Below are 25,295 nucleotides of genomic sequence, written 5' to 3' on the forward strand. Positions count from 1 at the left end.
AGCCTCATCCTGGTGAAACCTCCCTGATCACACAACCAGGACCTTTTGCGGGTGAATGAGCTTTGGGAGCCAGGCCACTGAATATCCACTACACAGAAATAAACATTTTCTTTTACACAGTTTTAAGAGCCAAAGCTACATTTTTTCCCCCAAATTAAAATGTAAAAAGTACCCTACGGTCTAAAACACTGTTTGCTTTTGCCACACTCGCCAAACGGAGGATTCATCTGTCCACTGGCACAAGACAGAAATGGCTGTCTGAGCACTGTGATATTACAAAGCCCCAGTGCTGCAGGAGGCACACAGCCCGAGAAATCAGTGAATCACAAGGTGGAGTTTTACTACCAGGAAGCGTATGTGCTTCTGGCCATTTAAAGTCCCTCTTTGTAAATAAATACATCCAGTGGTGAAAAGAAAACAAGTCTTCTTACATTTCTTTTCACGTGATTATGGGTCCCATGAGAAGTAATACAAAAATTCTGTTATCAGTACAGGCAGTGGTGGGGAAGCTTCCACCAACCATTCAAACTGCCATCCATTGCCTAGGATGGGGCCCCTTTTGGAGAGAGAGGGCAGGCCAAGTTGAGCAGGTATGCCTCCTCCCTGGTGGGCTGTGGCTAGAGACCTCCAAACACCTTTCCCAGGGGTCAGGAAGAGCCACCAGTAGAAATAACTTTGAATCACTACTTGTGTGGGCTGGATATGAACCAGCCCCCTAGAAATGCTGATGTGGACTCAGCGGCACTAAACTCCAGGCCCTGCCAGCCTCCCAGGGCCCAGGCTGCTGACACTTTGATTTGCTGGCGTTTACAATGTTGCAGCAGCTCAGTTCTGCTAATGTGGCTGCTTCCAACACTGCACTTAGGCAAGGACTTCTCTAGGAGGAAAGCAAAAGGCTACTTCTCTGGAGTAAGAGGCCTCCACCAGAGCTGTTCATGCAAAAGCGAACTGTGCTGTCTCAAGAGCAAAAGCTCAGGGGACTTCTCTGGCAGCCCAGCGGTTGGGACTCCTCATTTCCAAGGCAGAGCGTGCAGGTTTGATCCCTGATAAGGAAACTAAGATCCCATATGCCCCATGGCCAAAAAATAAATAAAAATAAACAATAAGAAAAAACAAAGGATTCACTAGCCCCTAGTGTTTTCTGCTTCCCAAAGAAAGTGATTATTCATCACACACACACATATCTATTAAGGTACTTATCATTATTTTTTCTTTCTACTTGTAATGAAGAAAAGAGATTTGCCATTTAAAACTGCAGCTGCCTCCCTCCTATATATAGCTGAATCCCTTCACTGTTCACCTGAAACTATGGCAACATTGTTAATCAGTTAATCCCCAACACAAAATAAAAAAGTTTTCAAAAATAAAATAAAACTGCAGCTGCCTCCTAGGAAAATGGCCCTATTAAACTGAAGATGAGTATCTACTAAAACTGGATATAGCTAATTCATTGGCACAAGATATATATATATATATATATATGTATGTATGTATGTATACATATATATAAAGATGGATGTGGAGTCCAGTTTGGAAGTCAGCCTGGAGCAGTAGAGCTTAAGTGTGTTCCAAAAGAGACAGAGGGAAGATTTGGGTATTTCCATCCATCATTGTGGAGAGGGGCACAGAGGTGCAGGTTACGCAAAGGTCAAGGCAAAAGACAGGAAGAGAGAAGGACCAGGAGAGAGCTGAAGGCCAGAGCCTTCTGCTGGGAAGTGCACTGGAGAGAAATCCTGATGGTGGATAGTCAAGAAGACTTTTCCCAACAGAGATATCTTCATGTATTGGCTGTGATATGACCATGGAACTCGCAAGTCTTCAATGAAAATTCTGATATATGGGACAGCTGTGTTTATTTAGTTGATTGGGACAGTTAAATTTTTGAAACCTACTATATCTTAAATTCTTTGTAATTTACAAGTACAAATGAATTAAATTGTTATAAGGGACCATGAGGTAGGTGCTTTTACAAAATCATCCCCATTTTACAAATAAGGAAACTGAGGCAGAGAGAAGTTAGCAAGCTAGTAAATGGCAGAGGTGGTATTTGAGCTTAGATAGTGGAACCCCAAGGCCACCTGCCCTATACTACACTATACTAAGTTAAGAGACAATAAGAATTCGATGTAAAAAGGTAAACAGGGCAGAAAGTAATACGCCTAGAGATCGTCCCAACACCGTAGGCAAGGGCATTGGCCAGCCTTGCCCAGACTGTACTGGGTAGGATGATCCTAGCTGATGTCTGTGTTTTACACCCTTCCTTCCATAATTCACTGATTTGATGCATATTTACTGAACATCCTACAAGGCACCAGGCCATGTATTTGATACAAATAAAACTATAAACAAGGCAGTCCTGGCTCTTGCTCACATAGAGCTTATAGCCTAAAGGAGAAAGAGACAAATAGGCAGTTCTTACCAATATAATAAGTGCTATGATGCACTTTAGGACACATAGGAGGGGCTTCTAACCCAGACTTGGAAGGCCAGGCAAAGCTTACTGGGAAAAAAAAAAAAAAAAAGAATCTAAACTGGGTTCTAGAAACCTAATCAGAATTAGTGAGGAAGAATGGGCAAAGAGAATCCCAGACAAAAGAATCAGCATGTCCAAAAACCCAAACAAAAGAGGCTAAAAGGTTTGATAGAGCTGGAACTATTCAGGAGAAAAATGAAAAGAAATATATTTGGATAGGTTATCTGAATCTGGATCATGTCAGCCACACAAAGAAGTTACACTTTATCACAAGGCCAGTGAAACCTATCATCACGTTTTAAGCAAAAAAAAAAGGATATGACGTATTATTCATTCAGCTAATATTTATTAAGCACCTACTATGTGCTAGGCACAGCTCTGGATGCTTGACATACATTGGTGAACAGATCAAAGATTCCAGCCCTGCATGGGAGATGGTGAAGGCAGAAAATTAAAATTAAACATAAAAAGTAAATTATGTAGAATGTTAGGAGGTGATAGAGCTATAAAAAAGAAAAAGCCATGTGGGATAAAACGGATTGGGAAGGGAGTGGTGAAGGAAGCATGGCCAGATGCAATAGTAAATAGCGTTGTCAGGGGTAGCCCTTATGCAGGCCATAACTAGCAAGTACTCAGAGGATCTTATTGTTGGTCACTCTGCAACTCACAACATACACAAACAGATGATCTGATATTCAAAGCACAGCTTAGGACTTTTTCATGTTTGCACCATGCATTCAAAGTCTTGCTTACCTTATCTGAAGCCATAGTCTCATTTTAATTCAGAAACATAAAATCACTTTAGACTGTAGACTCCAGAGTGTAGGAAATTACCAAAAGCCAGAAATAAACTGAAATTTAGCCTAAACCTCAAGTATTTCCATAAGCTACTAATACCGTATGTACTCTTTAGATGTCTTTAAGTACAAGAAACCTTCTGTATTCCCTTAGCTTCATGTCCATCTCTTCTAAAATACAGCAGATTAAAAATATTTGATTTATCTTTATCTTTGCTAAGGCCACCCCAAGGCCTTACTTCCTACTGGAAGACAAAAACAACCATATTTGGTCAATCTGGTTTCTTTCCCCCTTTTCTTTCCTGAGTTTATAATTGTCAGAAACAGCTGTGTGCATTGCCAATGCCTTCCCCAAAACTAACAGGGTTCTAACATACAAAACATCTATTCTGCTTCTAAATTTGTTTTTAATTATATTACAAGATGGAAAAAGAAATGTCTTAGCTGTTAACACTGGCTCGGTGGGGCCAACAGTAGACATAGAGCAGACACGAGGAAATACTTCAAAAAAAATTTTTTTTAGCTCGCCATGATTTAATAGCAGATATTCCTGGCTTTGAGTGAACTCTGCAATATCCCTGTGCGACAGAATAAATGATCATCTACCACTATTAATTTTAGGTCATAATGTCTGAAATGCCGCTTCAAAAATAAATGCAGTATTTTCACTTTATTTGGTCAGGTAAATACTAAACTATTTTGTCATAATAACTTTACAACACTGTGTTTCACCTTGTCTTGCCTTGACTGCTGAAGGTAATAGGGACCGTTTTATTATGTCCATAAATTGAGTCAATTGACTTATCCTTATATCCTGTTTCCTGAACTTAACGAGAGATTCTGCATCATTAGGAAAACACACCATCCTGCAGCAGGATCAAAAGCAAAGGAAGCCTGATAATAAGTCATTTTGATTTCAGGGAATGTTCACCAGGCAAACGTTCAATATTCTGGCAGAAGTAAAACAAAGAACAGAGTTTGCAAAGAAAGGTTTGCTCAGAGCTGTGCTTATGCTAGAGATATCCCAGAAGGGTCTGTACACACCAAGGGAAAAAAAAAAAAAAAAAGGAAAGACAATCAGCCTCTTTGAATATGAGGCACGTGTATTGAATCTGTAGATTTAGGTGGTTCAAGACACCCATCAAACAACACAAATCAAAACATTAAATATTTTTGCAAGGAAACTTTTCTTTGAAAGCTTTTTACAGTTACAGTTTTTAAAATTCAGACTAACAATCACAATGATATTCTTGGATTAGACCATATTGTGAGATGAACATTCATGGTAAAGCCAAGTTATTTCTTCCGGAACTTAGAAAATTGTGGGGTTGTTTTATTTATTTTTGCTTTCTTCAGTCCCCAGGCCCTAGCAAAGTGACTGGTAGCTAGCTCAATAAATAGTTGTTTTGTATTAACCATGACAATGGTAAAGCTGTCAGGGTCCTCCATACCTCATTCCAAGGATCAGGACCCAACCCACAAATACCAATGGCAGTGATGACAAGCAATAATGATTGTAAATACTGGCTGTCACAGGTTGACCATCATCCATACTATGCTGAGCACTTGCCATAGATTACTTCATTTGATCTTCATGACACTTCTGTGAGTTAGGTACTAAGCATTTTACAAATGAGTTAATGATATCTTAGGGAAGTTACGTAATGTGTTCAAGTTCACACAGCTGCTAAAGAGTTTCTGCTTCCAAAGCCTGAGCTCATGGACACAATACTGCATTGGGAATCCAGAGCCCAGACCTTGGAGTCTATCATCCAGAGAAAACTGACCTTCTAGAAGACACAGAAAGCCAGCAGAGTCTGGTGAGAAATGACCAAAGACCCCACATATGCAGAAGAGCCAAGGACAAAGGGCAAGGTTGAGCTGAGCACACACGTCCCATGTCAAAGTTACTCTAGCTTATTGGAAATCACACCACCAGGAGCTATGTTTTGGACCTATAACTCCTCTGGGTCTCTCCCACCTGCTAGAACCACACAGGAATTCCTCTTCAAGGGCCACTGCACTTCTACCCTCTTTACTTTATGGAACTTCCACATTCTCCCTGAGATCTCTAGACCAAAAAACTCAAAGATCTCTAGCTTCATAATAACAAACTCAACCAACATAACTACCCTCTAACGCATTGCCCAAAATACTTAAGTGCTGGACTCCCCTGGCATCTCGGTGGGTAAGAATCCCCCTCCCAATGCAGGAGACATGGGTTCCATCCCTGGTCCAGGAAGATTTCACAAGCTGCAGAGCAACTAAACCGGGGGGCCATAACTGCTGAGCCTGTGCTCTAGAACCAGTGAGCTGCAACTGCTGAGCCCTTGTGCTACAACTGCTGAAGAGCACGCACCCAGAGCCTGTTTTCCACAAGAGAAGCCACCACAGTGAGAAGCCCTGCAAAGAAGAGTAGCCCCCACTCACCACAATTAGAGAAAGCCCGTGTAAGGCAATGAAGACCCAGAGTGGCTAAAAAAAATTAAAATAAAAAAAAAAAAACTTAAGTGCTAAGGACCACTAAGACTGAGTAACCCTCAGGCATTCCCAGTAGATACCAAGCCCAGAAGCAACAATGTAGGAACTATTTCAGGCTATTGTTACACAAGCCAAGTAAGTTAGAGAAGTGAGTTATCACTGGTGACTTTTATTCATACTGTAGACCATCAAGGTACACAATTATTTCCATTCTCCACTGTACAGAAATAAAAGTAAAAATCATCTAGTGTTCGGTTGGAATCATCCAAAACAAACGAAGAATTATAAGCTTGGTAAGTTTGTAAGGAGCCCAAATATAAATTATTATCTAATGTCCAAGGATGATAGTGGCATGATCTAACCCCCACCAACTCTCCAGCTTTATCTGCCTCCTCACTCACTGCTCTCTGGCCACACGGAACCACTTTCTGTTTCCCCCTCAGGGCTATGCATGAGTTGTTCCTCTGTCTGAGAGGCCTTCCCCACTCATACTCATTACCTGGATAACTCCTGCTATCTTTTCGGGTGCAAAGAAACAGAAGCTCAGACTCAGTGGGTTCACCTAAGCCAGAGGTGCTCCATGTTGACCCATACAGCTGAGGAAGCCAATAGGAACCCAGATGCTTTCTGTCTTCCTGCTCTACTTTTGGGGAGTGGGACTTGTTCTCAAGTGAGCTCCACTCAATGTCCGACATGACAATATTCGGAGGCGAAAAGGGTCACATCTTCCTTGTAAAGAGTGAGGAAACCATTCCCAAAAGTCTTCTAACAGACTTCTTTTTTGTCTCAATAGCCAGAATCAAAATATATGCCCTAACAGATGCCTAAACCAATCAATGGCAAGGCGCTGGGACCACCTTGGACTCAGATAAATCAAGACCAATATTCTGGGGTTACCTCCCCTGAAGCACATAGGTAGACATAGGCAGGTGGATACATAAAAATATTAATAGAGGAGGGCAAGCCTCTAATGAAGAACAGGAAAGGGAAGCGTGTGTTCAGTGAGTGTTCTATAGCATCTGTTACAAACAACCCATAGGGTTTATTCTAGATGTTACTTTCTCAGGGGAAACTTTCCTGAAACCCACTCCACACTCAGACTCAGATCTTCCCACTACATGCAAGCAAATAACTCTATTTTTTCATCATGGAGTTGATCATAAGTATAATAAATGTGTCCATTAAAGCCAAGTTGGAGTCAAGATTGCCAGGAGAAATATCAATAACCTCAGATATGCAGATGACACCACCCTTATGGCAGAAAGTGAAGAGGAACTCAAAAGCCTCTTGATGAAAGTGGAAAGAGGAGAATGAAAAAGTTGGCTTAAAGCTCAACATTCAGAAAACAAAGATCATGGCATCCGGTCCCATCACTTCATGGCAAATAGATGGGGAAACAATGGAAACAGTGTCAGACTTTATTTTTCTGGGCTCCAAAATCACTGCAGATGGTGATTGCAGCCATGAATTAAAAGATGCTTTCTCCTTGGAAGGAAAGTTATGACCAACCTAGATAGCATATTCAAAAGCAGAGACATTACTTTGCCAACAAAGGTCTATCTAGTCAAGGCTATGGTTTTTCCTGTGGTCATGTATGAATGTGAGAGTTGGACTATGAAGAAGGCTGAGCGCCGAAGAATTGATGCTTTTGAACTGTGGTGTTGGAGAAGACTCTTGAGAGTCCCTTGGACTGCAAGGAGATTCAACCAGTCCATTCTGAAGGAGATCAGTCCTGGGTGTTCATTGGAAGGAATGATGCTAAAGCTGAAACTCCAGTACTTTGGCCACCTCATGCGAAGAGTTGACTCCTTGGAAAAGACTCTGATGCTGGGAGGGATTGGGGGCAAGAGGAGAAGGGGACGACAGAGGATGAGATGGCTGGATGGCATCACCGACTTGATGGATGTGGGTTTGGGTGAACTCCGGGAGTTGGTGATGGACAGGGAGGCCTGGCGTGCTGCGATTCATGGGGTCGCAAAGAGTCAGACACGACTGAGCGACTGAACTGAACTGATTAAAACCTAACATCTTTCTGATAGTCTCTTCAATAAATGGTGCTGGGAAAACTGTACAGCTACATGTAAAAAAGTGAAATTAGATCATTCTTTAACACTATGCACAAAAAATAAGTTCAAAATGGATTAAAGACATACATGTGAGACCAGACACTATAAAACTCCTAGAGGAAACATAGGCAGAATACTCTGACATAAATTGCAGAAATATATTTTTCAATCAATCTCCTAGAATAATGGAAATAAAAACAAAAATAAACAAATGGGACCTACTTAAATGCTTTTGCACAGCAAAGAGAACAATAACCAAAATGAAAAGACAACACACAGATTGGGAGAAAATATTTGCAAATGATGTGACTGACAAAAGATTAGTCTCCAAAATTTATAAACAGCTCATGACACTTAACAGCATCAAAACAAACAACCATGCTGAAAAATGGGTGGAAGACCTAAATAGATGTTTCTCCAAAGAAGACATACAGATAACCAAGAGGCACATGAAGATGTTCAACATCTCTAATTATTAGAGAAATGCAAGTCAAAACTACAATAATATGTCACCTCACACCAGTAAATTGGTTATCATCAAAAAATCCACAAACAATAAATGCTGGAGAGGGTATAGAGAGAAGGGAACCCTCCTACACTGTCCAGTTCAATTCAGTCCCTCAGTATTGTCCGACTCTTTGCCACCCCATGGACTGTAGCACGCCAGGCTTCCCTGTCCTAGAGTAACTCAAATGCACATCCATTGACTCGGTGATGCCATCCAACCATCTCATCCTCTGTCGTACCCTTCTCCTCCTGCCTTCAATCTTTTCCAGCATCAGGGTCTTTCCAAGAGTGTCAGTTCTTCACATCAGGTGGCCAAAATATTGGGGTTTCAGCTTCAGCGTCAGTCCCTCCAATGAATGTTCAGGACTGATTTCCTTTAGGATGGACTGGCTGGATCTCCTTGCAGTCCAAGAGACTCTCAAGAGTCTTCTCCAACATCACAGTTCAAAAGCATCAGTTCTTCGGCACTCAGCCTTCTTTATGATCCAACTTTCATGACTACTGGAAAAACCATAGCTTTGACTAGATGGACCTTTGTTGGCAAAGTAATGTCTCTGCTTTTTAATATGCTGCCTCAGTTCAGTTCAGTTCAGTCGCTCAGTCGTGTCTGACTCTTTGCAACCCCATGAATCGCAGCATGCCAGGCCTCCCTGTCCATCACCATCTCCCTGAGTTCACTCAAACTCACTGCTGTCTAGGTTGGTCATAACTTTTCTTCCAAGGAGTAAACATCTTTTGATTTCATGGCTGCAGTGATTTTGGAGCCCCCAAAAATAAAGTCTGCCACTGTTTCCACTGTTTCCCCATCTATTTGCCATGAAGTGATGGGACCGGATGCCATGATCTTCGTTTTCTGATTGTTGAGCTTTAAGCCAACTTTTTCACTCTCCACTTTCACTTTCATCAAAAGGCTCTTTAGATCTTCTTCACTTTCTGCTATAAGGGTGGTGTCATCTGCATATCTGAGGTTATTTATATTTCTCCCAGCAATCTTGATTCCAGCTTGTGATTCTTCCAGCCCCGCATTTCTCATGATGTACTCTGCATATAAGTTAAATAAGCAGGATGACAATATACAGCCTTGACGTACTCCTTTTCCTATTTGGAACCAGTCTGTTGTTCCATGGCCAGTTCTAACTGTTGCTTCCTGACCTGCATACAGGTTTCTCAAGAAGCAGGTCAGGTGGTCTGGTATTTCCATCTCTTTCAGAATTTTCCAGTTTGTGGTGACCCACACAGTGAAAGGCTTTGGCATGGTCAATAAAGCAGAAATAGATGTTTTTCTGGAACTTTCTTACTTTTTCAATAATCCAATAGATGTTGGCAATTTAATCTCTGGTTCCTCTGCCTTTTCTAAAACCAGCTTGAACATCTGGAATTTCATGGTGGTTCACATACTGTTGAAGCCTGGCTTGGAGAATTTTGAGCATTACTTTACTAGCGTGTGAGATGAGTGCAATTATGCAGTAGTTTGAACATTCTTTGGCATTGCCTTTCTTTGGGATTGGAATGAAAACTGACCTTTTCCAGTCCTGTGGCCTTTTCCAGTCCTATACTGTTGAGGGAATGCCAATTGGTACAACCACTATGGAGAACAGTATGAAGGTTCCTGAAAAAATTACTAGAGCTACCATATGACCCTGAAATCCCACTCCTGGGCATATATGTGGAGAAAAACATGATCCAATAGAATACATGCAGCCCAATGTTCATTGCAACACTGTTTACAGCAGCCAAGACCTGAAAGCAATCTAAATGTCCTTTGACAGAGAAAGGGATAAAGAAGATGTGGTACACAGATACAATGGACTACTACTCAGCCTCTAAAAAGAATAAAACAATGCCATTTTCAACAACATGGATGGACCTAGAGATTGTTATACTGGGTGAAGTAAGTCAGAGAAGGAAAAATATCCTATGATATCTCTTATATGTGGAATCTAAAAACAAATGATATAAATGAACTTACTTAAAAAACAGAAACAGACTCAGAAATTTAGAGCACAAATTTATGGTTGCCAGCGGGAAGGATGGGGGAAGGAATAGTTTGGGAGTTTGGGATGGATATGTGCTGCTGCTGCTGCTAAGTCGCTTCAGTCACGTCCGACTCTGTGCCACCCCATAGACGGCAGCCCACCAGGCTCCCCGTCCCTGGGATTCTCCAGGCAAGAACACTGGAGTGGGTTGCCATTTCCTTCTCCAATGCAGGAAAGTGAAAAGTGAAAGGGAAGTCACTCAGTCGTGTCCGACTCTTCGGGACCCCATGGACTGCAGCCTAACAGGCTCCTCCATCCATGGGGTTTTCCGGGCAAGAGTGCTGGAGTTGGGTGCCATTGCCTTCTCTGGGGATGGATATGTACACACTGCTATATATAAAATGAATAACCTACAAGGACCTACTGTATAGCACATGGAACTCTGCTCAGTGTAATGTGGCAACCTGGTGGGAGGGGTGTTTGGGGAAGAATGGATACATGTATATGTGTGGCTGAGACTTCACTGTTCACCTGAAACTACCATAACAGTGTGCTTTACCCCACTACAAAATAAAAAGTTGAAAAAAAAAAAACATAATGTCTTTCTACCCATCATGTTCTTGTGTGTGCTCAGTCGTATCCAGCTCTTCGTGACCCCATGGACTGTAGCCCATCAGCCTCCTCTATCCATGGGATTCTCCAGGCAAGAATACTAGAGTGGGTTGCCATTCCTCCTCCAGTGGCTCTTCCAGACCCAGGGATCGAACTCACGTCTCCTGCATTGGCAGGTGGATTCTTTACCACTGAACCATCTGAGAAGCCCCTATCCCATCATACTCCCTTGTTAATTGCTCTAATCACAGCACCCAGGATAATACCTCGCAAGTGATACTGGCCCACACAGGGTCTCTTTCTATACCACTGGGGCGTCAATGCTAAGACTCCACCTCATCCCTTTCCTTCAAGATGTACAATTTTCATCAAGTGTACTCTACGGACTCTAAGATGCTGACAGCAGTCAGTCGGCTTAGGAGTCCGTCTGCCTCCCTACCTCACTGCCAGCAGCACTGTTGGCCGGTGACGTGCCCTGCTCCGTCCCCCTTATCCATAAAGGCAGCCAATGTCAGCCCCTGCCAAGAGAGCAGATGGCCAGGCTGTGTCCAGCTTCATCTCCTAAGGAGCTGTATTTCCTTTTGCAGCTCACAACCTCCAATAACGAGAAGCCTATGAAACAAAAATTTGGCACTAGCTAGTCAAAATTTCTTATTCAAACCTGCTTCTTTGGTGGCATCAGGGTGAAATGCCTGAACTGTGTTTCATTCCTTCACTTTGAGAGAACAGTTGAGATAAGCACTGAGTTATCTGGAGTCAGACAGACTTTGGAAAGTTATTTAATCTTTCTGCATCTCATTTTGCTTATCTTTAAAATGAAGAAAGCAACCATTCTCCCATGATGTCGATTTGAGGCACCACAGGATAATGACTGCAAAATGTAACAGATGACAGATTTCATTAGCCTTGTTGCACTGACATCTACTCAGCATTCAGAAAACTAAGATCATGGCATCCAGTCCCATCACTTCATGGCAAATAGATGGGAAGACAATGCAAACAGTGACACACTTTATTTTCTTGGGCTCCAAAATCACTGCAGATGGTGACTGCAGCCATGAAATTAAAAGACACTTGCTCCTTGGAAGAAAAGCTATGACTAACCTAGACAGCATATTAAAAAGCAGAGACATTACTATGCCAACAAAGGTCTGTAGAGTCAAAGCTATGGTTTTTCCAGTAGTCATGTATGGATGTGAGAGTTGGACCATAAAGAAGGCTGAGCGCTGAAGAACTGATGTTTTCAAACTGTGGTGCTAGAGAAGACTCTTAAGAGTCCCTTAGGACTGCAAGGAGATCAAACCAGTCAATCCTAAAGGAAATCAATCCTGAATATTCATTGGAAGGACTGATGCTGAAGCTGAAGTTCTAATACTTTGGCCACCTGACTCATTAGAAAAGACCCTGATGCTGGGAAAGATTGAAGGCAGGAGAAGAGGACAGCAGAAGATGAGATGGTTGTATGGCATCACTGACTCAATGGACATGAGTTTGAGCAAGCTCTGAGAGATGGTGAAGGACAGGGAAGCCTGGCATGCTGCAGTTCATGGGGTCACAAAGAGTCAGACATGACTGAGTGACAGAAAAACAACAACTGACATCTACAGACTCTTTTATACTCAAAGCTGTGATGGTGAGGCCACCATCCAATAGAAAGTGATGAGACTTGGTACTGCAGGCCTCAGACTGCATGTTGTTCAACAGAAATAAAATGACAACTGTGATTCTGCCAAGGCTGGTTGGCCAGGCCCAGAAGGGACTTCCCGAAGAAGCTGAAGAGGTCTTCTGTGTTTAGAATGACTTAGGAAACTCCACATTTAGAAATTAAATCTAAGAGTCCAAAGGGACTTCCAGTTAACACACTCTAAAAGAACAGTATCTAGCCCTGGAATTCTGACCATGAGAAGTTAGTCCATTTTTTTCTGAACACTTATAGCTTCCCCTCATTATCCCATACTTTTACCATTAAAAGGGCCGGGTGCTTATCTTTAAAGCTGGGATTCAGGAGATTTGAGGACACTGCATCTCTCTATAGCTATCCGCTGGAAAAAAAGAATAGCAGGGTAGAAGATGGATGGTGATTACTTTTACAAGTAAATGAAAAACCTGCATGATTGGGCTGCACCAAAGAGGAAAAGAAAGACCTGTCAAGCACACTGGCAGGAATGACTATCCTCTTTGAAGCTTTTCAAGACCACTGCTTCCTGAGAGCAACAGACCTTTCCCATCAATGCCTATCCTTGCCCTAGTGGATGAGGCAATTCCATGCTCTCTCAGGTCAGTCTTAGCTGTGCTGGAGGAAAGATGAAGCGCGGACACTCTTTGTGCAAATGAACTGCTCCTCTGACCACAGAACCCTCAGCCCTGCCCCCTGCAGAGCTGCAGTCAACATTGTAAGAGATCACATTCTATGAAGACAGTGATTTCAATCTGAAGAGTTCAGGATAAGACATGGTTGGAAGAGGTGTTGTTCCACATGTATGCCACAAATTTGGGATTAGGAAATTTAGAATGACCAGAAAATAATCATTTGCACTTTCCTTCAGACTCTGAATAAGACTTGCATTTGTAGTCATCAAGGAAGCACAGTGTAATCAAAGAGTCATTGGAAGCCAGTATCTGAGGCTACAAGGTAGATGACACCATGGCGTGAGTAATAATATAACCAGCATTGAAATAAACGCTGTTAGGGTCCTGTAGTTGGGTACACTGTTTCAATGCAGAAAGTTCTGAAGACTCATGTCATTTTGAGTAACAACAACACTGCTACTTTTTGATTGCATGGGAGACACAAAATTAGCCAGGAACAATGCAATTAATAATAAAGAACATGAAGAGATGCCTGGGCACTGATTAGACACTACACAAATACATAAGCACCTCTTCTATAACCATTATTCTAAATCTTCATCAATAAACCACTTTACTTCACATACATCCATGAATTTTGTAATCCACTTTTAATCAAATTGCATAGAGAGATAGGAGTCCTACCAAAATGTACTTTCTCAAGTCTGCACACACCCTCCAAAAAGCCAGAAGCTTGCTCTTCAACATCAATTCTTCATTTCTATCATAGAAATAACGCTTTAGTTGACATAAAGACAGTTTTTTCCAACCCCCCTTGTTATGAAGAATGGCCATTTGACACTTTTTCTCTAAAGAAGAAAAGTGCAGGCTCTCCTTGGACCCTTTCCCTGCCCCCGCTGGCTGGGATATGATGGAAACTGAAGCATTCCGGGAACCCAGAAATGGAATCCTGGTGTTAGGATGCAGAGTCACACTGCCAGCATTGGCCTGCCTATCTTGAGACAAGAATAGGAAACAGAAATAAATTCCTGTTTTATTTAAGCCATTATATTTTGAGGTCTCCTTGAAATAGCAATTTACTGAGTGACTAAGCACAGCACTTGTCAAAGACATGAATGCAGGTACTGTCAGCATACAGATTCTAACCAATCTTATTAAGGTATGTGATTAAGGGAGTTAGTGAGTGACAGTCGCTCGGATGTGTCTGACTCTTTGTGACCCCATGGACTATAGCCTCCCATGCTCCTCTATCCATGAAATCCTCCAGGCAAGAGTACTGGACTAAGTTGCTGTGCCCTCCTCCAGGGGATCTTCCTGACCCAGGGATCAAATATAGGTTTCCTGTATTGTAGGCAGATTCTTTATCATCTTAACCCCCAGGGAAGCCTTCAACTTACAAAAAATTGCACCTATTTAACATGCTCAATTTCATGGGTTTTGACTGATGTATACAGCTATGAAACCATCATGCAATAAAGATATAGGACTTTTCATCACCCCAAAAGCTTTCCTCAGGCTCTTTTGCAGACCGTCCTTCCTCTGCCCCCAGTATCAAGCAATGGTGATTGACTTTTTGTCACTATAGATTAGCTTGCATTTTCTAAATTTTTAAGAATCAAAATATGTATTTTTTATTGTCAGTCTTCCTTCACCTAGCATAATGCATTTGCGATTTATCCATGTAGCATTATTTCATTCTTTTTTATTGATGACTAGTATTCCATGTGTAGATAGCACATTTTGTTTCTCCATTTACCTACTGAGGACTTTGGGGTTGGCTCTAGTTTGATGCTATTGTAAATGAAGGCCCAAACTGTGAAACATTCTATGTAGAGTTTGAATGTGCTGTGCTCAGTCACTCAGTCGTGTCCAACTCTTTGCGACGGCATGGACTCTAACCTGATAGGCTCCTCTGTTCATGGGATTCTCCAGGCAAGAATACTGGAGTGGGTTGCCATTTCCTTCTCCAAGAGTTTGAATGAAAGAGAAGAATTCCTTAAGACAGAGTTGTTTAGAAAGGCCAATATAGTAGAAGAAAACTAGTTAAATATGGTGTCTGATGACAAGAAAAAAAAGTATTTCAAAATGGTAGGACTTGACAGCTCTGACAAATGCTGCTGTGAAGCAAAATAGTATGTGGACTCAAAAGTGTCAGTTAGATTTGCTAGCGTGGATGTGACTGACAAGGGAGAGGCTGATGGACTAGGTCTTCATGAGTACTGCTGAGTGAAGCAGGGAGGAAAGGAGGTGGGGGTTGAAGACTGGCACATTTGATTAAGTGTCTTCAGAGCAATGCAGTCTCCGGAAATGAGTCTAGAACGCGGTCACGGAAGTGAGCAGCTAGGTCAGAGTGGAAGCGAAAGCCACCACCAACGTGGAGGTCAAGGAACTGAGGGATGGGGTCTCTGCTGTAAAGTTTGCCCGCAGTAAATTTGGAAAGGCAAAAGCAAGAGTTAGGCTCAAAAGGAATGCTGGAGACAAGCATTCTTCTTGGAAAAAGTCACACTCCCTGGCAAGATAAACTGCGTATGGGAAGGGAAAATTCTAGAAGGAGGTGGTCCATGAATACATGAAGGCAGCCTGTCTGATCACTGCACCAGGTCTTTGGGTTCCACCTCAAATCCAAAAGCTGTGTAAATCCATAAAGGAGGGGAGGGGCAGGGAGGGAATCTGGTTTTTATAGAAGCTCCTAATTGGTCAGAAAGCTAATCTCATGGCATTAATGTCTTAATAAAAGAATATTAGAGAAAATCAATGTTTCTGCTATTTCTAACACAACTTGTTCATATAGCCTAAGTACCAATCCTATGAGATACAACCACCATTATTTTATATTTATTGCTGTACTTAATCTTTTAAGAAAACAGGATTAACTTTCAGATTAAACACCATGTAAATGTTGCACTGTACTTTAATTAAAATGAATAAGCTAATTAAAGCAGAAAAAAAGTCCAAGTAAACCCTTGGGAGTATAGCATTAAAGGATATACCCTTTGTTAATGCTTTGTGATGTGAGTAAAGATTATAGCACATTAGAGATAAATATTAGTTGGCTTTTTGTTATCTTGAAGGTTCCTGGATCATATATCACACTATTAATGACAAGCTTATATTAATTATGTGTGCAGACCAAAGCAATATTTGACAATTATATGATATAACATGACTAAATTCTGGACAGCATTGTTAGTATAGATTTGAACTCTCCTTTTCAATTCAGATTTCTGAGAATTCTTGTGTTTAGTTAATGCCAATGGAAATGAGCTTTTTTAAAAGGAAAAACCAACAACTTTGTCAAAGTAAAGGCGGAAATGCATTCACTCCATCCTGCTTGTTACATTAGGATCCTAACTGTGTAAGGGTTCCACTGGAGCTATTACTACCAAGTAAAGGGAAGTGCCTGGTAGCTCTCAATGAGCATTCAGTCCACAGCTCATTGCCACTGAAGTCAGGCCATGGTCTGCTGTGTAAATGTGCACTGCGGGGCTCTTTAATGCACAGATTATGATACAGCAGGACACTGCTGCTCGTCTCTGCAGAAACATGTTCCTGAGAGATTTAAATACGTATATATTGCTCAAACTCAGTATAATTTCTGGGATTGTTCTTATCAATAAAATCACATAACTTTAATGGGGACTTCCTCAACTTGCAAATGAGTGATTTTTCTACTAAACTATGAATAAAACAGTCCAGTGAGATTAACTGTATCCAAACACATGTCACAATTTGTCCTTAATGTGACTTAAGACACTTTGTGTTCCCTTACTTAGTGTGTATTCTTAATAATTCCTACAATAGTCTCTGAATCTCAATTGATTCTGAGATCATGGATGGACACATGAATGGATACATAGACAGATAGATAGGAGTGGAGGTGGCAGTGGGGCCAATCACTGTCTGGTGGTCTTGGAGTCCTTTTCTCTATGTAGGACCATCCTTTATCTACAGAGCGCTGGCAGAGTACCCTGCAGAGTCCTCCTTCAAAGAACCAGTTGTATAATTTAGACAGAAGCCACATACCAGGAAGTGGCAGGAAATCTATTCAAATGCCTCCTAGTCACTTCTCAGTAGTGTCAGTTACCCATGCTTATCATTGTCAGCCTCTACAACACCCACTCTTACAATGGCTGTCCAAACAGTCTGCGTACATAGTATTAATCTCAGCCAATATACCATTCACAGTTGAACATACTTTTAACCTGTTTACTTAATAAACCTTCTGTGTCATTTCAAACTTGCAAACACAGGAGAGAAACATTTAAAAAAGCCCTTCCCACCCACTCCCAACAATTTTACTAAACCACAGAGATGCCTTACAACCCAAATTGCATTCCGCATCCTGCAAATCATTGAAAACCTGTGGGCCTTTCATCAGCCACACCAAAAACAGAACTGGGCTAATTTTGCTTTCACTGCTTGCAGATTTGACTACATATTATTTTTATTGTTAACATTAATATATTGTTGTTTTATAGCCTCTATTTTCTGAGGAGTTGAAAGAATTTAATCTTCCCCCTTCAAGATCACTTTTCATTTTCCAGAGAATTGAAGAAAAATAGAAGATAAGGAGAAGAAGAAAAATTACAATTTAAAAAATGTAGGGGGAAAGGAAATGAAGAGGAAGTAATATTTGGAACAAGCCCTTTCTACCAAGTGTCAATGGATTCCCATATTATGAGAATGGGAAAAAAACCTATTTTTTACATGTACAATTTAGGTACTAAGAAATAATTCTTCACCTTAATATAGTTATTTCTTTCAAAGCAATATTATATAGTAATAATAATAATAGCTAACCTATATTGAATGCTTACTATGTCGTAGGCATTGCTCTAAGTATTTGACATGTTGTAATTCATTCTTCACAACAACTCTATAAGGTTGGTACTGTTCTATTGTCCTCATTTATAGATGACGAAAGTGAGGCACCGAGAGGTTGAGTAACTTTCCCTCTGAAACAGGGGAGGTGGGATTGCCCTTCCATTACCACTGTACCATTGAGGTGGACAGGAGTGTTCTTTTCTCACAGGTAGGGCCCAGAGGCCATGTGATTAGCCCAAGGCTACATATAAAAGCAGATCTAGTTACAGAAGACTCACAACTGCAACCAGATCTCTTCACCAAAATTGTCAGTTCCCCAGAATGTCCTATTTGCAATCATCTTCTTTTACAGACTATAAGCTAGAAGTGGCTTCTGTTTCTCTGAGATGGCTAAGGCGTTGAGGACTACCAAGGAAACTGGTAGTGAACAGCACATGAACAACACATGGCCGAATCTCCCCACTGTCACTGACCTTGGAGAAGACTGCCTGGAAGACGGAACCACGGAAGGCTGATGAAGCCTGCTGAGCCAGTAACTTCATGGCCCCTACCTGGACCTCCTACCTTCGCCAAGAAACCCCTGTTCTTATGAAAGCTCAGACCAAGCTGGTGCAGAGAAAGACCCACTGAGCCCCTATGTTCCAATGAACTATGAGACTATGGACAAGTCATTTCATATGAGTGTTAGGTACATTATTATTAAAAATACAAATAAAGGCATTGGTTGGGTAAGCTCATCTCTTAACACTTCTCATTATCTTAAATTTGCAATTCTAAAAATGATACCTCACATTGCAAGGAAAAGCTAAAAGACCTGCTTGCTGCTGCTGCTGCTGCTAAGTTGCTTCAGTTGTGTCCGACTCTGTGCAACCCCATAGATGGCAGCCCAACAGGCTCCGTCGTCCCTGGGATTCTCCAGGCAAGAACACTGGAGTGGGTTGCCATTTCCTTCTCCAATGCATGGAAGTGAAAAGTGAAAGTGAAGTCACTCAGTCGTGTCCGACTCTTCAAGACCCCATGGACAGCAGCCCACCAGGCTCCTCTGTCCATGGGATTCTCCAGGTAAGAATACTAGAGTGGGGTGCCATCGCCTTCTCAAAAGACCTGCTTAGGACCATAGAAAACTCCAGGAACAAATTTGCTAAATTTCCAGATACTTTCTAGACAAAATCATGAAAGACTGTAATACTTAGCTACTTGGTACTTATTATACATTTTTTTAAAGAAATTTGTGTAAATGAAAATTATTCCTAGTTAGCTGTAAATTGCTTTAAAAAAATGTTGTGTACTAAAATGTGATACTGTCCTGGATTTTTTGACCATGCTAATGGTTCTGTAGGTAAGGTTAATGAGACAATTAGTTTTCTATCATAATTCCACCCAGCATAAAGATTGTTGCCTTTTATTGTTCTAATTCAAAAATAATGTTCTAATATTCATATAAAGTAGCTCAAATTTGGAATGGCTAGAATTAATGCAGTATCGCAGTCAATAAAAGGGTTAGGATCCCATAATAATAAAATATAAAATAAAAAAGCACCAGTAATTATTCAAAACTTTATGTGTGTGTGTAAGAGAGAGGCATAGAGAGAGACAGAGGCAGAATGAGAATAAATATGGCAGTTTCCAGAAAGACAGTAGTTTGTAGCACATGAAATGTTTACAAAATCCTTGCTGATTTATGAGTCAGTCATTTTTGCTTCTGCCAGAAATGTGTTCAGCGTCCTGCATTTGGTCAAATTGGATTGCCCAGTGTTAACACACTGACTTTATCTGGTTCATCATTGCTGGCTCCTTTCTAAGAAAGGAGGCTGTGTTAAGAAGGAACATACAGGAAAACTCTGCTCATTCACCCAAACTGTCCCACAATAAAATTTCTTGAAAATGTACATTGAATGTCATTTTGAAGCTAATAAATTTGCAGTGGACTAAAGAAAAAGTCATTCCACAAGGTGAGTGAGAGCTGGTTTCCCGTTGCTCACCTCTACTCAGTTTGCCAATCCCTAGAAAATCAACTACTCCTAGAGACACAGGAGATCAGGTGACCAGAACATGGCTCTTTGTAGCTGCTGGACTTATGTGAGACACTGTTCTCAACTCAATGGGCTAAAAAGGCCACTTCTCATGTGATCCAGGCGAATTCACAAAGCCCTGCCACTAATTACACAAGCACAATGACTGGATGAAAGAAAATAAGTAGATCAATGTAAGGTCATCATCACTTCCAGGAAATAAACACAACATATCACTTGCTCATCTTTATGTGTAAAACGGAGCCTATTTTTTTATTTCACCTCCACTTAAATTTCAGTAATAATAAGTGAGATGAGAGACTCCAATATGTCACCCATGTTTAAAAAGTCAAATTGCTACTTGGAGAAACCACACGATAATTTATTCTAATAAAGTTAGACTAGATCCTGTTCCTTTCACTACAGTCACCAAACGACTAAGCAAAGGGCTGCACTGGCCTACACGTTAAAGATTTGAGGGAATGACCATGGCTCTTTACAACCCACCAGAATCATGGAAGTGTTCTGAGTTTGATCTTAAGTTCTTAGAAAATAGAACATTCGTAAAATAGCGTAGCTCAACAAAGTAAGCCCAGGAGCAGCAAAATTGGAAGCTACTCAGTAAATACTGCTGGGCTCTGAAAGAACGGCGCCAAGCTATGGGCCTCACAGCATGTCTCCTACTCCAAATGGCAAGCCCTTTTAAAGCTATATGTCTACTTCCATCCATTTATCCATCAGCAATAAAACTGCTTTGATGGGATTGATTTAATACTAGGGAGAGTCCTGAATTTGATGAATGCATGACAGCTGCTTATTTTGGCCTCCTTTGCAAAGCTATAGCTAGCGTTATTTGGCTCTTTTGCATAGCCGTAGCTAGCTGTAGGTGGAAATTCTATTTTTTCCCTTTGTTTCGTTTATCAGAACATTCTCAGAGTAACTGTTACAGAGAGCAGAAAAGAAATAACTCCTGGAACCCTTTAGCTACAAGTCAGTACAGTGCTGGCAATGGGCATGCTGGCTGAACTCAGTGCTTTGAGCAGTCTTTTTGCAGAATGATAACTAACATCCCCACCTTAGTACCAAAGTCATCATCCACAGACAGACCCTCCACGGCTCTCTTCAGCTCTTTCAAGTCATCATATACCTCCTGCCCTGTTTCTTCCAGAAACCATGCCTACCATTTCCCGATGATCCTCTCAGGGAAGTTTTTAGGTTCTTCAAGATGGCATAGGTCTCCCAACCATCCCTACTTGACTTTTTTCCCCAACCACTTCCTTGGAATGTTCTCCAATCACAAACATCCAGGGTGTTATTTTTCTTGTGTGTCTTTGCAGCAAGTCCAGAATTCTCTTAGTGGCTTTATGTAACTTTATGGAATTAGACATATTCTTTAGATCAAATGGCAGAAAATAAACATGTGTATTGCAGAATACACTCCACTTACAGTAGAGAGGTGGAGAGCTGTTTGCTGACTGCATGGACAGGGTGGTGGGCCAGCTGAGAGGGTACAGTACCTCCTGCCCTGCTGGTTTTCAGTGACTGAAGTACACAATAACACAGAGAAAATATGTATTTTATACAGAGAGTCTATATAATAGACTCCCATGTATACATACTGACACATTTATATTTACTACACATTTTCATGCAGTTCTACAATTTTAGGAAAATATTTCGGAAACATATAGTATAATACCAAATCAGGGTGAGTAAAACATGATATGTTTGTGTTCCCTGGCAAATGCTTCAGATTTTCAAGTAAAACAGTTTAACTCTTCAGCTCCACTTCATAAATCTTCATTTCAAATTTAAGGGCAATATCAGAGGTTAGTTTTTGCAGCATCAAAGCTTCTACTCCACCTGAGTTATTTAACTGAAAGCCTCTGACAAACAGCTCTCCACTACAGCTCTGGCTGACACAGGGAGAGGATGTGCCACGGACAACACGGGCTCCGCGAGACAAGGCAAGATGCAAGAGCCATACTAGGAGAAGCTGGCTGGGAGAACTCTACAGCAGGGGAAGGAGGGCAGCGGCTTCAGCCCTCATGGTGAGGGCACTGAAGCTACGAGGGTATCTGAGAAGACCTGAGGGGCAAACAGCAACCCGAGAAGCAGGAGGCAATTAAGTATTTAGGCTCCAAGGCTGTGGTCCTGGCTCTAGGAGAGTTGTCTGTATAGTTCAGCAGAGAAAGCCAGTATTCAGAGGGGGAGGGACCAGACAGGTGTCAGTCAAGCAGGCTTTGGTTTAGGGAGGAGCATTCAGGAAGCTCCTGATACTGAGAGTAGAAACTCTGTCCTTGGAGCCACTGAGATGAGCAAGGGAAATAAGCTTGGGCCCAGGGGAGCCACACAGGCATCGAGGGCTTCAGTGACGGATCACTCGTGATCCTGGAAGAGAACAATTAACTGCCCACACAAAAGAGAAAGAAAGAGTTTCACGAAGAAACTCTTCGTGAAAGAGAAAAAAAGAGTTTCATGGTTTTCAATGGCTGCTGCTGCTAAGTCGCTTCAGTCGTGTCCGACTCTGTGAGACCCCACAGATGGCAGCCCACCAGGCTCCCCCGTCCCTGGGATTCTCCAGGCAAGAACATTGGAGTGGGTTGCCATTTCCTTTTCCAATGCATGAAAGTGAAAAGTGAAAGGGAAGTCGCTTGGTCGTGTCTGACTCTTAGTGACCCCATGGACTGCGGCCCACCAGGCTCCTCCATCCATGGGATTTTCCAGGCAAGAGTACTGGAGTGGGGTGCCATTGCCTTCTCTGGTTTTCAATGGAGGGGCAGGGTTAAAGAAAACCAACAAAGGACCTGATGTGCTCTGAAACTGGAATAATGGAGCTGGAAGAGTTACCACTCCTGCGCCTGAAGGAGCCTGTGGGCATTCTGTCTCAGGGGCTTTGATCTAGAGTGATCAGCTGGGGCTAGGGGACAGCACCAGCAAACAGTCACTGCCAACACAGGTCCTGGCAGGGAGGGACCCCAGGAATAAATACTGCACATTGTCTCGCTCTTCTCTTCACTGGCTGGATGCAGACGAGAGGCAGCGGGGAGCCCAGCTGACGCAGGACATACAAACAGTCCCTCAGAGCAAGAGTGGGATGGACAAGTGTGCAGAGTGAATGAGCCGGGGCAAACTAAGGATGTGGAGCACAGCGAGGACCCTGAGACAGAGGTCACACTTTGAACCCCCGGGTCAGAATCCACAGAGTTGAACTTGCTTCTAAGCACACACAGAGGTGAGGAGGTAGAAGTGAAGTGAAGTGAAGTCGCTCAGTCGTGTCCGACTCTTTGCGACCTCATGGACTGTAGCCTAGTGGACTCCTCCGTCCATGAGATTTTCCAGGCAAGAATACTGAAGTGGGTTGCCATTTCCTTCTCCAGAGGAACTTCCCGACCCAGGGATCAAACCTGGGTCTCCCACATTGTAGGCAGACGCTTTACCATCTGAGTCACAAGAGGAGGTAGAAGGGAGGGTCCTAACAATTTACCTAATATTCTTTCTCTGTCTCTCTCTCTCTTTTTCAGTTTGACTCAGGTATTGATGCTGGTCTGAACACCCAGGTGGGGGTTATCTGCATTTACCTAATGGAGCAGGGAGGTGGAGGCTCGGAAATAAGACAGGGATGACAGGCTGACACAGCTCTAGGCACCCCACAAATCTCAAAACCATGTCAACTCTAACACCTGTACTTGGTTCTCAGGATGCCTTCCAGCAGGTCAGATCAGCATTAACACAGTCTAAGCCCCACTTAGAAACCTGAGGAAATTTAGACAGCCCAATAAGTCTGCACCCACTCCCTCACCAGCAAGCACATTGACCACATGAATCACACACACAAAAGTTTTATTAGAAGAAAATTAGCTACCATTAGAAGGAAGTTCTGTTCAAAGTCAAGAAGCCCAGGAAGCCTCCTTCACCCACAGGTACCACAAACCTAGACCCGCAGATGCCACAAACCCCTTGGTCTGGGCTACAGCTGCCCTCATATAGGGGTTGCTGACCCCAGCGGGAGTCTCCTGCCTGGACTGTGTTTCCCCCCATGCCCTTCCCTGTCACTGTTCATGCTGGAGAACACGCAAACAGCCACTGCTGACCAAGACCAAGGCCACTGCTACTTCCCAGGCCACTGGGCGGCTCCCTCGGAACCTCCTTTCCCCAGTCTTAAAGTTTCTTTTAAAGCTCCCAATCCAGAGGGTTCCCTTACAGCTTCCCATGTTGCAGCGTTTGCTTGCTGACTTAATTATGTTCATTGAGCTTCTGAGCTATAGCGCAAGGTCAAACCACAGTAAGGTATTCAAGCCAACCTCTCTCCTAGCACAATCAGCAGGGACCAGCATGAAGTCCAGGCACCTCCACTCTCTCCTGCCTTCCTTCTCCATCAAGCATGCGCTCAGAGGCTGTAAAGAGTCTCTCTCTTCTTTTTTGTCTGATATTTCACACCTGGTGCTAACTATCCATTTCATCCTTTCTCGTCACTAATTCTACCCACTGGGATTCTTCAGTAAACACAGGTTTTATGGATGCTTTACAAAGATGTTGAGAGAGAATAAAATGGCATAGCCATCAACATCTCTGTGTATTTTACCCAGAGTCTCATCTCATCCAGATGCTACACAGCTTGATAAGCTCATAATTAGTTTGACCCAGAGAATCTGAGACTTTCAAAAGGCCTTTCAGGAAGAGCAATACAAATAATCACCTTATAATAAAAAGCCACCATTTATTGAGACTAACTAGGTCTCATACAGTAAACTGTGTGATTTTCATATTTATACTTTAATCCCTATATGTGTATGTAAAGGATATATTTATCCCTTAATACAGCCACCCAATGTATTATGTATTGTTACCTTCATTTTAGAAATTAGCTTAGTATGCTTAGGTAATATCCATAGGATTAACACCTAGGAGGTTGCAAACACAGGATTTGAATTCAGGTATTCTGGACAGGCTAATCTAAGTGCCCACAATGCCTGCTAAGCCATTATGAGCCCCTGCTGGAAGTGGGGGTTAAATCACCTCATTATGTAGACTTCTAAGACTATGTTCATTTAAAATAACAACAAGCCCAAAACATGGAATTCATAGTACCATGAATATGAGAATAAACAAGATATGTGGGTCTTAGTTTTCACCTCCCTCACATATGTGTATCCTTTGAAGCATTTCTTACATGGATTATTTTCCTGGCATACTATATAATTTAGATGTTTATATTCATACTACTTCTGGAAGTG

The 25,295-nt window shown here is 42.1% G+C and overlaps 1 protein-coding gene across 3 annotated transcripts in view; it reads right to left on the minus strand.

The window, feature by feature from the left end:
* Window positions 1-24,477, minus strand: part of LOC147378618 (uncharacterized) — a 210,410-nt gene extending 185,933 nt beyond the window's left edge. For 2 of the 3 annotated variants that reach the window (XR_015152954.1, XR_015152956.1), the window contains exon 1: window positions 24,363-24,477. The gene's annotated coding sequence lies outside the window, so the exon portion shown is untranslated. The remainder of the gene's footprint in view (window positions 1-24,362) is intronic. The other variant, XR_015152963.1, reaches the window with a different exon arrangement.
* Window positions 24,478-25,295: the final 818 nt, after the last annotated feature.

The sequence above is a fragment of the Bos grunniens genome, chromosome 2 (genome assembly GCF_055505025.1).
Source record: "Bos grunniens cultivar Pamir isolate PY7600 chromosome 2, Bosgru_T2T1.0, whole genome shotgun sequence".
Classification (NCBI taxonomy): Eukaryota; Metazoa; Chordata; class Mammalia; order Artiodactyla; family Bovidae; genus Bos; species Bos grunniens.